The sequence below is a fragment of the Schistocerca cancellata genome, chromosome 5 (genome assembly GCF_023864275.1).
Source record: "Schistocerca cancellata isolate TAMUIC-IGC-003103 chromosome 5, iqSchCanc2.1, whole genome shotgun sequence".
Lineage (NCBI taxonomy): Eukaryota > Metazoa > Arthropoda > Insecta > Orthoptera > Acrididae > Schistocerca > Schistocerca cancellata.
This window is the reverse complement of record NC_064630.1, coordinates 21,426,155-21,441,693: the sequence shown is the minus strand read 5'-3', so window position 1 is coordinate 21,441,693 and position 15,539 is coordinate 21,426,155.

Below are 15,539 nucleotides of genomic sequence, written 5' to 3'. Positions count from 1 at the left end.
GCCAAACGAGTAGTCCGAGAAGTTTGAAGTCACACTGTACGTACAGTAAGAACTTCACCACAGGCTCCCCAGTCTAAACTACTGGCAAGTGAAGTCACTTCGTCCAGAAGTGCTTACCAGCCCAAAGTCCTGCACCCGAGTGCTTCGCACCTCTCGAGAAAAAAAAAAAAAAATCCGTTTTCCCGCAAAGTGCATGAACGACCCCGCCTTCACACCATCTTGAGCCAATCACAGAACTCTAGAGCCGCAAAGTGCATGAACGACCCCGCTTTCACTCCATCTTGAGCCAAACACAGAACTCTAGAGGCGCTAAATCTCCCCTCCCACATGACTGCACAAACTCATGTTGAACCAGGGCAAGAAACCTGCGTCTCTGAAAAAAAGAAACCGCCCATTTCTGGCTTTTTTTAATTTTTCGCAGAGAGGGAAGGGATGATTTTTTTTCGAAGTCATGTCTCTACCCACGGCAACAAGCGGACAATCTGAAAGATCTTTATCTAAATCGCCTGCGCCTTGGAGCTTGTTAGTCCTAGCTATGATGTGTAATAAGGATTCTATCTCTAAACGTTTCTCAGATGCCACAGTCTTCTTATACAACCGAGGTGGCTGTGGGAAGTGGTTCACTGGCCTATTTGCACTATCGGCAAACACGAAAAGATGTGAATTTTTATTACACGTGGATCTGCACACAGTGCTCAGTTTACGACTCCGCTGTGTAGTTGCGTTCCTTCAGACCGTCGCCCCAGCCCGGGCTTGTTTTGGCGCCGCGGCAGGTAGCTCGGCACTGTTTTGCTGGAGTCCTTGACGAGGGGCTGACCTGTCTGCCCTGTATGGCTCTGGGCCTGCTCAGCAACATTTACTAAGTGATGGGCTCGCCGCCAATTACTTTCAACTCCCAACAAGCCATTTATACAAACTAAGAATCATAAAAATACCTCATTTTTTAGCGCCCTACCAGGATCCATCAACATCTGCTCAGGCTGGAAACTTTCTAGAGTCCCACTCCAGGTGTGTCAGGTAGTAAAAAAATCTTTAATAATTTTCCACATGTGAAAAATAGGGGAGAGAGTAACTTGTCCTCTCTCAACATCTACTTCACAACTTCAGCAAAATTTCACTTCAGCGCTTCTATCACGTAAATTAATTATACATTACTTTTACCTTTACTTTAAAAGCTAGTTCATGACAATTATTTTCAAACATTTATTCAAAGATGAAAATTGTGCTTGGAGATACTAAATAAAGCATTTCAAATGTTTTAATAACAGATTTGTTTTTTTTAATCATATGGTGAGGGGCCAGCCGGTATGGCCGTGCGGTTCTAGGCGCTTCAGTCTGGAACCGCGTGACCGCTACTGTCGCAGGTTCGAATCCTGCCTCGGGCATGGATGTGTGTGATGTCCTTAGGTTAGTTAGGTTTAAGTAGTTCTAAGTTCTAGGGGACTGATGGCCGCAGATGTTAAGTCCCATAGTGCTCAGAGCCATTTGAACCATATGGTGAGGGTCCCCCATCGGGCAGACCATTCGGCGGGTGCTGGTATTTTAATTTGACGCCACTTCAGCGACCTGCAGTCGATGAGGATCATAGGATGATGATGAGGACAGCACAGCACAACACCCAGTCCCTGGGCGGAAAAAATTCCCCGACAGAGCTGGGAACCGAACCCGGGCCCAGAGGATTGACAATCAGTCATACTGAGCACTTTTTTTTTGTTTCTTTCTTGATCGTTGTGTTTGCTCATTTCAGACGTCACAGGATATTCGTTTAAGTTCGTTTGTTGATCCTTCTACTCACTTTCTTATTACAGAGGCCAACGAGCTCTCTGACCGAACACGCTGAACTGCTGTGCTGGCAAAAATTGTGCCCCGACCGAAAAACTGTGTGCCAGATCAAGACCCGTCCACTCAGCTACCGGGGGCGAACAACAACAGATTTACTTCGAATAATCAAACACCAGGAATGAAGAGGGTGAAGCAAATTGTATATTTAACAAAATAATTGATGAAAAGAAGTTAATTTTGTATTAGTTGTTCACACTTCTACAATCCTAATTATACAGTTGGTAACCCGTTAGCTGTTGGCGCTGGGTGTGGCGGATAGTAATTGTAGTTACACTATCTGTGGTATGGTGTACAAGTTTCTCGAAGTAAGGACTAATTAATTTTTCTTGGCGTCGTTTTACCGTCCGTAACGTAGCCCAACCCGTAATAACTCAACAGTCGTCATCCGAGGATATTGTGCAACAATTTCCAGGCAAGGCATCTCCTGCTCTGTCCGAGTGTTGCCTCTCTCACCGCTGCCTACAGACCGTGTCCTCTCGTTCCTGCTCGCTGTACAGTTAGCGCGCCAAAAACCCAAGCCACCGTTTACGCTTCCCACAGTAACTTCCGTACAGTACAGAAGCACTCCATCTTTTACATAACACATATCCAGCACATTATCCCTCAGCATGTACCATTTTATACAAACGACAACTTGACCAAATATATAATATTACATACACAATATTTCAATTTTATTAATCCTTGATAAATTATTCTTTACTAAATTATACGTTAAGTTATAAATATACATTATGAAAGGCTCTAAGACCACATATCTCACATTTTTGAAATAGTTTAAAAAAATGGTTCAAATGGCTCTGAGTACTATGGGACTTAACTTCTGAGGTCATCAGTCCCCTAGAACTTAGAACTACTTAAACCTAACTAACCTAAGGACATCACACACATCCATGCCCGAGGCAGGATTCGAACCTGCGGCCGTAGCGGTCACGCGGTTCCCGACTGCGCGCCTAGAACCGCTAGACCACCGCGGCCGGCAAATGGTTCAAATGGCTCTGAGCACTATGGGACTTAACATCTATGGTCATCAGTCCCCTAGAACTTCGAACTACTTAAACCTAACTAACCTAAGGACATCACACAACACCCAGTCATCACGAGGCAGAGAAAGTCCCTGACCCCGCCGGGAATCGAACCCGGGAACCCGGGCGTGGGAAGCGAGAACGCTACCGCACGACCACGAGCTGCGGACTTTGAAATAGTCTTTGCACACCAGAGGCCAACGGCCTAGCCGCAGTGCTAACACCGGTTCCCGTCAGTTCACCGAAATTGAGCGCAGTCGGGGTGGGCCAGCACTTGGATGGGTGACCATCCCGTCTGCCGAGCGCTGTTTGCAAGCGGGTAGCACTCACCCCTTGTGAGCCAAACTGAGGAGCTACTTGATTGAGAAGTAGCGACTCCGGTCTCGTAAACTTAAATACGGCCGGCAGAGCGGTGTGCTGACCACATCCCCCCCCCCCTCATATCCGCATTCAGTGACGTCAGTGGGCTGCGGATGACACGGCGGCCGGTCGCTATCGCCGGGCGTCCCAAGGCCCGTTAGGAGGAGTTTAGTTGAGTGTAGTTCAGTCTGCATATCACAGTTACATCAGAACGAATTTTAAATACAAGAAACATTATAAACTAGACGACTGGTTGAATAATAGTGTTATAAGCGATGGCGTAATCCTTATTAATCGGATTCCAAAAGGCACTGCAAAGTACCAAGTTGTTTTGAAGAAGAGGCTGCTTTCAGCACTGCATGAAAAAAACAGCAGGAAAATGCTGCACTTGTGGTCTTTCACCGAGACAACGTACCATCGAATGGGGCGAACATGACGCTGCAGTGATTTCTCGTGTTCCCCAGTGGCCTGACCTGGCTCCTAGCGACTTTCGTCTGTTTCCGACGATGAAAGAGGCTCTCTGTGAACACACATTCACTATCCGTGCCGTTACTGCATCGGAGATTATCCAGCGGTCTAACCAGATTCCTAAAGAAGCGTTAGAACCGAATTTGTGAAAAATGCGTATGGCTGCAGTGGGACAACGACTACAAATGACAGAAGTTGCATAGTTTACGTGTTATTAGCTTGTGAGGAAAGTTGTCGGAAGTGCTTTAACTCGGATGCGTCTGCGTTCCTTAACTTTCTCGTATCATCTCTCGGCCACCCTCACAACACACGTATAAAACTGTGTTGCAAATTTCCAAATGTATTTCGAAACGAAAACTGCTTAAACACATTGACTGTATGCTTACCTTTACAGACAGACACGTTGAAAATTTGCTTTTGAGAAAGCTACCTAGTTTTCCAAGTTCAAATGGCTCTGAGCACTATGGGACTTAACACCTGTGGTCATCAGTCCCCTAGAACTTAGAACTACTTAAACCTAACTAACCTAAGGACATCACACACACCCATGCCCGAGGCAAGATTCGAACCTGCGACCGTTGTAGTCGCGCGGTTCCGGACTCTTTTCCAAGTATCTTCCATGCTGCTTTTACTCCTACACTTGTTTCCTTTGCTCTACATCCAGTCAGTCTTCAGCTGCCCAAAATACAAAAAGTCGTCAGAGGATTCTTCGATTTCTTTTGTAGTTATCAATGAAAGTTTTGTACATTTTGGAGATTCATTTGCATACAAGGCGTCTTCTTTTGGTTTATGACTTTGATTAGAGAGCTATTACACAATTTTTTAAATAAATATTTCTAAAATCATTGTACTTTTTCGAGACTGTACCTGCCAGTCATTTAAGTGCTGTAATTGGTTGATTAATCAAATTGCTACAACAGCAAACAGAATAAAAGCCTTGAACGGAAACCCCAACACTTCTGCACTAGTGCGATCACTGTCCTCGTATACAAGAGATTTTCCTTGCATCGTGATGACATTTGCACATCTCATCTGCGTATCTAAAACAATTTACTGTATTAGAGAAAAGACTCATCAGCTCTCAGTAGTTTTAGGAGATACGATAGTGTTTTCAAGAATGTACTTAGACGACTTGCCATTACAGTAAGGCCCAAGCCAACAGTAGAGGACTACGAAAAACGTGCAAGCGGCTCATAACACATCTGGAGACGTTCTATGAGCAGGAAGGAAAAAATTGTTCCTACGATACCTATAAAGGAACACACTGGGTGGCTAATTTTGTTGTTCCCAGAATGAGATTTTCACTCTGCAGCGGAGTGTGCACTGATATAAAACTTCCTGGCAGATTAAAACTGTGTGCCCGACCGAGACTCGAACTCGGGACCTTTGCCTTTCGCGGGCAAGTGCTCTACCAGCTGAGCTATCTAAGCACGACTCAGGTCCGGTCCTCACAGCTTTACTTCTGCCAGTACCTCGTCTCCTACCTTCCAAACTTTACAGAAGCTCTCCTGCGAACCATGCAGAACTAGCACTCCTGAAAGAAAGGATACTGCGGAGACATGGCTTAGCCACAGCCTGGGGGATATTCCCAGAATGAGATTTTCACTCTGCAGCGGAGTGTGCGCTGATATGAAACTTCCTGGCAGATCAAAACTGTGTGCCCGACCGAGACTCGAACTCGGGACCTTTGCCTTTCGCGGGCAAGTGCTCTACCATCTGAGCTACCGAAGCACTACTCACGCAGGAGAGCTTCTAGTTTGGAAGGTAGGAGACGCGATACTGGCAGAAGTAAAGCTTTGAGGACCGGGCGCCATTCGTGCTTCGGTAGCACAGATGGTAGAGCACTTGCACGCGAAAGGCAAAGGTCCCGAGTTCGAGTCTCGCTCGGGAACACAGTTTTAATCTGCCAGGAAGTTTCAATTTTGTTGTTTTTCAAGAAGAACTTTCTCGTATGCCTGAAATCGGCATTCGAAAAGTAGCGAGCGACAAAGTGCTACTCTGCCGCTCCTCGATGTTTGTCACTGGAGTCCAGAAATAGCGGAAGGATCCTCTCCAGCGCACCTGTTCGCGCCTCCACGTGCCGTCGACGGCCGCCCCGAGCGCTGACCGCCAGGTCTGTTGTCAGCAGTGGAGAGCAGAGAGACGCAGCTTTTCCGGAATTGGTATTTCCAGCACAGCCCTGGCGTCGCGCTGTCTGGCGTGTGCTGCGACAGATGGACGGGACCGAAATACAGGCCACGCCCAGGCCATCCGTAGCGACCGAGCCCTGTCCAGCGGCCGGGGACCGGAGGCGGCGCGCTGTCTGCAGGGCACCTGGCCACTGGGAGGAAGGGTAGGGGGGGTGGGGGGGGGAGGGCTCTCTCATTAACGCGCTGACTGCTGACTGCCAGAGAGGGCGGCAGCCTTCTGCCTTCTGGCAGCGGCCTCAGCGGTCACGTATTGCGCGACTATCGATCACTCTCCAAAACACACACACAGACGTCCTCGTTTGAAGGCACAGTTTTAGCATCCACTCGGTTGATGGGGTTCGAGTATTTTGAAAGTGTCAGATCATTAGTCACGGGGCCAGGTGCGAGCTAATGCGACCAGGTGTCTGCTCTGAAAATATTTGCAGTTTCCGTAAACACGTGTGTTTACAACACTTAAAAAAAAAAAAAAGTCTGGCTCTGAGGGTCGTGTGTGTGCCATGTCGAGGACCCTTCACCGACAGAGAATTTTTTCTCAGTGGGACGACTTCCTGTGCAGGACAACCGAGAAGTTACACGAAGGGTGAGCGGCGGTTACAGAGTCGAATGATTCTGTGGTGTCACCGCCAGACACCACACTTGCTAGGTGGTAGCCTTTAAATCGGCAGCCGTCCGTTAGTATACGTCGGACCCGCGTGTCGCCACTATCAGTGATCGCAGACCGAGCGCCGCCACACGGCAGGTCTAGTCTAGAGAGACTCCCTAGCACTCGCTCCAGTTGTGATGATGATGATGATGATGTTTGGTTTGTGGGGCGCTCAACTGCGTGGTTATCAGCGCCCGTACAATTACCCAATCTGTGCTCAGTCCAATTGTGCCCCTTTCCTGGATGATGATGAAATGATGAGGACAACACAAACACCCAGTCATCTCGAGGCAGGTGAAAATCCCTGACCCCGCCGGGAATCGAACCCGGGACCCCGTGCTCGGGAAGCGAGAACGCTACCGCGAGACCACGAGCGGCGGACACCGCTCCAGTAGTGCAGCCGACTTTGCTAGCGGTGGTTCACTGACTACATACGCTCTCATTTGCCGAGACGACAGTTTAGCATAGCCTTCAGCTACGTCATTTGCTACGACCTAGCAAGGCGCCATATTCAGTTACTATAATTCTGAATAGATAATATTGTGAATCATGTACCGTCAAGAGCGACGTTCATCATTAATGGATTAAAGTTAAGTATCAAATTAATTACGTCCGCTTTCTGAATTCTAATTCCTTGTCATGTTCCAGACCTCACGTCAGTGTAGTTCTTCCCTCCTCACGCCAGCCTGCGTGAGCTAAAACGCGTGCATTTCGGCCTCCATTCGCAACACGGTGTTGGCTCTTCTGCCAACCCAACAGATTCCACTGGCCATCTTCGCTGCCGCCCCCGAACGTGCATTGCAGCCTGAAGGAGCCGATGGACAGCAGAATTTCTAAAGGAGGATAATTCCACAGAGATAGGTAACCATCTCATCTCCCACAATAAAATGGTTCAAATAGCTCTGACCACTATGGGACTTAACATCTGAGGTCATCAGTCCGCTAGAACTTAGAACTACTTAAACCTAACTAACCTAAGGACATCACACACATCCATGCCCGAGGCAGGATTCGAACCTGCGACAGCAGCGGTCGCGCGGTCCCAGACTGAAGTGGCTAGAACCACTCGGCCACAGCGGCCGGCTCTCCTACAATAGTACAGGGATATAGGAAGAGCAGTAAGGGCGGAATATCAAGAATAAAAATTTAATGTTGACAGAAGACTAAGGAAGTGTTTTAGTTTATTGTATAAGGTATTAGCAGTGTTTTTTGCGTTTGTAAGCATGGAGTGGTAAACTAATGATCGTCATTTGCATTTATGGCTGAAAACAAGCATACGTCTGACAGTAATACCCTCAATCACTGATTCCTATTGTTCCGTTAACACATCCACTGATGGTGTTGTGCCCCGTAAATGCAATGGCCACACTGTGGTTAACCGAAAGTAGGAGGAATTTATGCCTTGCTCCGGTCGCAGGTTCGAATCCTGCCTCGGGCATGGATGTGTGTGATGTCCTTAGGTTAGTTAGGTTTAATTAGTTCTAAGTTCTAGGCGACTGATGACCTCAGAATTTAAGTCGCATAGTGCTCAGAGCCATTTGAAACAACTAATTTCTGCCTTGAAAAGAAGTAAAACAATTTCTTTCAATAATGCAACTCAAACAAGCAACACTATTGTCTTATAGAGACAATCACATTGTTTAGCCGTACCTATAATATTTCTTAATCTGTTGCCTGACGCATCTGAAAATGACATGGGTGGGGGATGAGGTGGTTGATGTAAGAGATTGAACTGAAATCTTCGGATTTATTAACAGTTATTTTTCCGTGAAGGAAATCTGAATTGCGTAACAAGCAATGTTCTGAAATGCTACTGTCTCTTACGAAACGAATATTTGACAAAATGATCAGCAGGAGGGGGTGGGGGGAAGGGGGGTGCCCCGATGGGAAGGAAGGAAAGGATTTTATAAGCTTCTGCATGCTCCAACATCCTGCATCAGAGATAAGCGTCGCTGAGGGTAACAACTAGAGAGAAAGTTGCTACTACTCATTCACAAAGATTCGCGGGGCTGATACTCTTGAAAATTTCGTTTAACAAGTGTGCACGGGACAACAGCAGAGCGAGAGAAATATGAATGTTAGTTATAGTTATTCAAGCAAGAGAACGAACGTAACGGTCGACCTAAAACGGGGCGATGTAGAGAACTTAGCTTACGACACACACGGTATGGGTTCCAACAAGTCGGAAAGATTTTGATGCAGACAATTGTGACTAGGAACGAGCTCTGATCGTGACCTACCGGCATGCCACCAAGCAGCTGCATTAAGTCTCGCCGTCGTTGCCTCGTGGTACAGTTGCACAGCGAGTCTCCTTTGGCCAACAGCACCTCCAGTGCGCGTCCAGACTGCAACTCGCCCTGTCTTCAATTGCCTTTGCCCTTTGCCTACCCTTTCAATTGCCTTTGCCTACCTACCCTTCGCTCCTCAACTCTCCTCCCCCCCCCCTCCACCCCCCCCCCCCCCCCCCCGAGAAGACAAACTTCTTTTGGTACATTCCGGCCAAATTCGGACCTAGCTTCTGGGAGCAACCAAAGGCCCAATCGACTTGCACCAAGAGCGCGCTATATTGATCCCTTGTTCGTCCGTTTTAACTGACAGATACTCTAGAAAGAGGCTTCTACCGAAAAATTAACAAATAAAACATTCGCCCACGAATGTTCCACCTGCGCGGTCTAAGTCAGGTGCCCCAACACAATAGTAAATACCCTTGCTATTGTCCTGTGCATTTCAACGGTTCAATAGTCACTTTCTAAGTTCGGAGAGAGCAGAATATTCCTCTTAGTCAACAGCCAGAGTAACACAGTGGATTTCATGAAGGACAGGGAGTGTTCATGATACAGAGGTTGCAGATCATGAAGTCAGAATTAAATAAAACACGTACCCCATAGATCACGCCCCTTCAGGCTTTGATCCGAATAGGAAATTATATAGATGGCATACACTGAAGAGACAAATTACATTGGTACACCTGCCTAATATTGTATAGGGCCCACGGGAGCACGCAGAAGTGCCGCAACACGACGTGGCATGGGCTCGACTAATGTCTGAAGTAGTACTGGAGGGAATTGACACCATGAAAACTACAGGGCTGCCCATAAATCCGTAAAGGTACGGGGGGGTGGAGATGTCTTCTGAACAGCACGTTACGAGGCATCCCAGATAAGCTCAAAAATGTTCATGTCTGGGGAGTTTGGTGGCCAGCGGATGAGTTTAAACTCAGAAGCGTGTTTCTGAAGCTACTCAGCTGTAACTGGACGTTTCAGGTGTCGCATTGTCCTTCTGGAATTGCCCAAGTCCGTCGGACTGCATAATGGACATGAATAGATGTAGGTGATCTGGCAGGATGCTTACGTGTGTGTCACCTGTCAGAGTCGTATCTAGACGTGTCAGGGGTCCCATATCGCTCCAACTGCACATAGAGAATCCACCAGCTTGAACAGTCCCTTGCTGACATGCAGGTCCCATGGATTCATAGGTTGTCTCCAGACCTGTACACGTACATCCCCTCTATACAATTTGAAACAAGAATTGTCTGAACACGCAGTATGTTTCCAGTCATCAAGAGCCCAACGTCAGTGTTGACAGATCCAGGCAGGGGCAAAGTTTTGTGTCGTATGGTCATTAAGGGTACACGACTGGGCCTTCGGCTCCGAAAACACATAACTATGACGTTTTGTTGAACTTAACTGCTATAGTGCTGAGCGAAAGTTGCACTAAATGCAGAAACTGTGTCCTATGTTTCGAAAAGTTCGATCTTTGGAACAATTGTAGTTAGTCACGGACCCTTATTGTTAGTTGTAGTTCGTGATTATTCTGGATCGCTCAAGAGACTGATAATCATTGTGGCTTATTTGTTAGTTTTAATATACAGTCGTGCTCAAATGTATCCGAACGACCTGAACTGCATTTCGCCTGATTCGCATGCAACCGTCATTACGCAGTTGTCTAGCAGGTCCTCTAATCGCTCCTTGGTACAGTCGTTTGACTAATGAAAATGGTTCTAACGTGTCACCACTAGAAAACACTGCTCTGTATCGCAGTAACTCAAGGTGTAAAGTAATACCATGATGCTACAATTATCAGGGAACACCTTATCACAGATAAGACTGTCCTTAAGGCTTGTAAGCTCACATTTATTACAATAAATGACATACCTGAAATGTTACCACTATCATTATTACGTCAGATAGGTAATAAACGTAGTAAGTTCGTCATATTCATGATTTCCTCTTCAAAGTAACATAAAGTACTTATTATTTAACACAAAATGACATTAAAAATTGAAGTTATCCACGAGCAGCTAGTTGAGAATATGTATGAACTTCACATGACACGACGAACCGTCTCGTTCTGCATATGGACTCAAACCCAGGTCAGGCAGACTAAGCAAAGAAATCGTGACTGACGCAAACTAACAGTCATTCCTGATTAGGCATACAGAGAATGATATATCTCGAATTTAGACAGTATCAGTTAGCAAATAACAACTTTAATTTACATAACGCAAACATTTTTAACGGACGCGAATTCCTACCCAGCCTCTATTGTCCCTGTTAGCGAACTACGAGAGATGTTAAATATTGCTTCTTCACAAGTACCTTACTTGAAAGGCCGTGAGGCAAAGCTTTGTGTTGGACAGGGATTCGAACCCAGAACCTAATCGGATTGATATCGAAGCACAACCAACTGTGACATATCGGATTTTCTCGGCAGTAGCTAGATGTCTCAACTGAAATGACGAGACGAAACACAAATTTTTTCCTTCCCAGGCCTCCAACCCGGCACCTATCGCTGTTATATTCTAGAGAAAACGAACGTTAAATATGGGTTTGTTGCACCAGCAGCGACATGTGAGTATGTTTGAACTAGAAATAATATGACGAAGAGTTCAGTGCTCACTGGGAATAGAGCCCCACACATATCGTTGTTGACTACACACAAAGAGACGTCAGCTACCGAATTTTTCTCCACCAGCAGCTCGGAATAACATCTTGAACTTACAGTGATCTTGCAAATAGTTCTGTGTCCCACTGGGAGTCAAAAACGTCATATATCGTTAGTGTTGACAACGAATGAAAAAACATTAAAAATCAAAATTATTATCCACCAGCAGATAGGTGTTCTCATGCTAGAGCTTGATAATACATAATGAAATCTTTAGTGGCAGGCCAGGATTCGAACGCGTAATATGACGAGATGTTGAGGAATCTGCAGTTTTGAACAAACAACAAATTGTAGACGTGCTGTATTGTCACGAAGGGATCAAATTCCGCGTTAAGGGCGGTCTGAGTTGCATTCTCAGTTCAGAACCAATTTTATCGACATACAGAAGCTCAGATAAATGATGGAATAAGTGTCCTGTGACCCTACATAGCGTTTGTTTCGTCACTAGAAATAAATAACTAGTATAAGAAAGATTATCGGTGATAGAGTTTCTACATGTCGCCAATCCAGACTTTATTGTGGTTCAACCTGACGTCTACTTGGCAGAGAAAGAATATCATCTTTAATGTGAATTTCAGACCACACTGCCATTATATCTTCTTCACTTGGTGTAGCCAGAAGAGAATGGAATCTTTCTCTCCCTATCTAAAATCGAACCCAGACCATACCCCAGTCCAACAGACCACCAAATCCTCTTTGCTATGACTCATTTTTCTATCATAACACCGTTGCGCCACACTGGATGAGAATTCTGACACAAAGGTTCACTGTAGTAAATTGCAGCATGTTCAGTAAATTCATTTACTTGGTTGGCCGAATCACCATGAACTAGCTGCCTCGGCTATCCATCTTGCCTTTTGGTTTGGCAGTACTCGATAGCCATTTCTAGGCTCAAGTAAATGATGAAAGGCAGCACGTTTTTGTTATCAAGTAACGTCTTCATCAATTACTTTAGTTTTAATGTAATCTACGAGTAACTGCTGATGTTTGATATTAACATGAAAGGGATTCCGTAGACAGTGAAAGAACCTCTTCTTGGGAAACTACTTCTATAGTGACCAAAAGACATTAAATGATCTTCAAGCACGTGTGTTCCAGCAGCGGTATGAAGAAAATGATAGTAATAATGACGGTAATAATCGAATTATCCGGTTACTTCACACTTCACAATGGATTTTCTCGAACTAAGAAATATGCTCAATTTGTGAAAATTCAAAATGGCTTTACTTCGAGCCTATGATGCCTAGAGGTCTTTTCATCCTGCTCTCATAACTTAACCATTTAATAGACTCGCATTTTTTCCACCGTGACTAATTTTGTAATCTAAGCACATCATCCGTTTCAGCACACTCTTGAGGCTGGGAAATGTGGCCACAATGGTCTGGTAGAACGAATTAGCACAGGTGCACTGCGTGGGTTCAGGAATTTACTTTTAAGAGGCAGAAACAGATTTATTTTACCTCTGATAACCCCAAAAGAAAGACGTTATAATCCATAATCCGCATTAAACATCACGTTCCTTCATTACCAAGTGGGCAGAGCCGGTTTCGTTGGGTAATGACATAGCGGAAGTCATGGCAAACAGAAATACAGTCGCCAGTAAACTTACTTACATTAGAACATTTTATTTTATTTGATGAACCGATAGCCATTTAAAGGATCAGGCCTCTTATTTTACTTGTACTTGACTGAACTAGAGACGTTGAAAAATTTGGTGCTGGACTGTGATTCGAATTCGTATCTCCTCTTTCGAGGATCTGAATCTCTCAGAACAGTATAGTTCAATCATTTCGTTCCATTTACAAAGACTGCAATCTTCTTTAAGTCCCCTCCATAGGATCCAGTACAAAAATATTCATAATTTCATTTCAAGCCCTATCAAGTGCACCCGCACCTGCTAGTGAAAATTAACGTGCATTTTTAATGTCTGTTCATGTGTTACCAACAATCGCAATAGGGGTCGTTGTTTCTGGTCAATCACGCACATATCTACTGTTGGTGAGTAAGCAACTGATACTTAAGCTATATTCGTGGATGCACGGTAGGTGTGCAGTTCGACTGTCGCTTAGGCACAAAAGTTTGTATCCTTATTTTAGATTCAAACACCTAGCAGCTCGTTAGAAGAACCGATACGTAACATTTGATTTTTCTTAGTTAACAATCCGATTACGTGTTGGGTTCGTATCTCCGTCACAGAACTTCACATCATGCACTTCACCTTTAAATGCATGCACACTTTGTTACTTCAGAATGGAGGTATATCAGACATCTTTCGTGGTTAGCTAACCGGGACGAAAGGGTCTTGATAGGAGTCACAGTTTATTACAAAAATTGTCGTCTTTTATTTTCAAGTTTAGATTTGGTTACTGGTATTGGCAAATATTTCGGTAATTCACGGCTCTTCATGGCTAGTCATCAATATGATGTGATTAGATTAGATTAGATTAATTCTTGTTCCATAGATCATGAATACGACATTTCGTAATGATGTGGAACGTGTCATTTTAAGTGAAAGATTTCTTCACATACCATGATTCAATTTCTTTGCAACAATGTTTTACACACACACTCTCTCTCTCATCCCTTTTTGTTTCTCTTTCTCTCCCTCTCTCTCTCTCTCTCTCTCTCTCACACACACACACACACACACACACATACACACACACACACATACACACACATTCTTTTTTTTTATTTGTTTGTTGTGCTCGACTATCGACGAGGCACGAAAACGCCTGTGAATGAGTTTCTTAGTTTTGGGTACACTTCCGGAAGAAATATAAAAACAACTATGAGACTTATTGATTTATGATGCTTAGTTTGCAGTCAATTCTGAGTATTATTAGTAACTACGCTCCAGTCCCTAAACCTAGTTACAGAAATGCGAATCAGACGCATTACGTATTCCAGGCCGTAGCAGCTACGACTTGGAGACACTAGCTATGGTCACTTACCAGCCCACTGTAGGATCACATCGGTTCGTCGTCTTCCTGCTGGTACTGTAACTGAGATTTGGCAACAAGGCAACGTATGTTTGGCAACTCTGTGATCGACGAGTTACTTCCTAGTGTGCACTGAATTAAGCCTCAAAGTTCACTTGATTTTACCTGTCATTTCCATTGCATGTTGTTGAAACAATAGTAAACATGAGAGCGAAATTAATCATCAACGATATATGCGAATTCTCTGATGTTATCTATAACAGTCTGACGATGCACATGCAGTTTATTGATTACATGCATGTAGAAAACTTGTTCTCAGTTAAAGCTGTCAAACAATGTTTGAATAAAATACCACTACCATACGACAGCTAATGTAGAAAATACTTTTCTGACGTATTTGGGCACGATGCGCTCTCCCCATACATAATACAAAAGCTTCGAGATGCACCTGCTGCCTGGCTTTCTATTAAACCTGAAAAGAACAAATTGTCACAGAAGTTAGCCCTTTTTCCACATGCGACGATTTTGGGTTGAGAAGTGAAGGGAATTATGTTCAAAGTTCCATAAGATTGGTAACTTCAGCAGGCAGGAGAATTGAGTTTTAAAAAAATTCAGCAGTAAACGCATTCGAACTCGCGACATCTTATCGATGGTGCACGACACATACCTTTACACTACTAGCTGACACATAGCTACAACAGCTCCAGAGCAGAACAACAATTCCTCCAGAACTTATGCATATCACAGCGCTGCGAGATAATGCAAATGGCCGGGTCTAGACTTCTGAGAGAAACAGTTACAGCTTTTCTTTTGCACTGCACGACGTTTTTTACAAACAGATAGCGCAATAGAATAGCTAAAGTGGAAAGGAGCACTTCATATTTAAATTTCTGCATCCTACACTGTTGGCAGTTCTGTGTGGGTGGCAGTTACGTGATTTTATTTCTGTGATTAAAAAATAGAGTCGAATGTATGCGCTGGATAGCCGAGGCAGCTAGTTCATGGTGATTCGGTCAACCAAGTAAATGAATTTACTGAACATGCTGCAATTTACTACAGTGAACCTTTGTGTCAGAATTCTCATCCAGTGTGGCGCAACGGCGTTATGATAGAAAAATGAGTCACA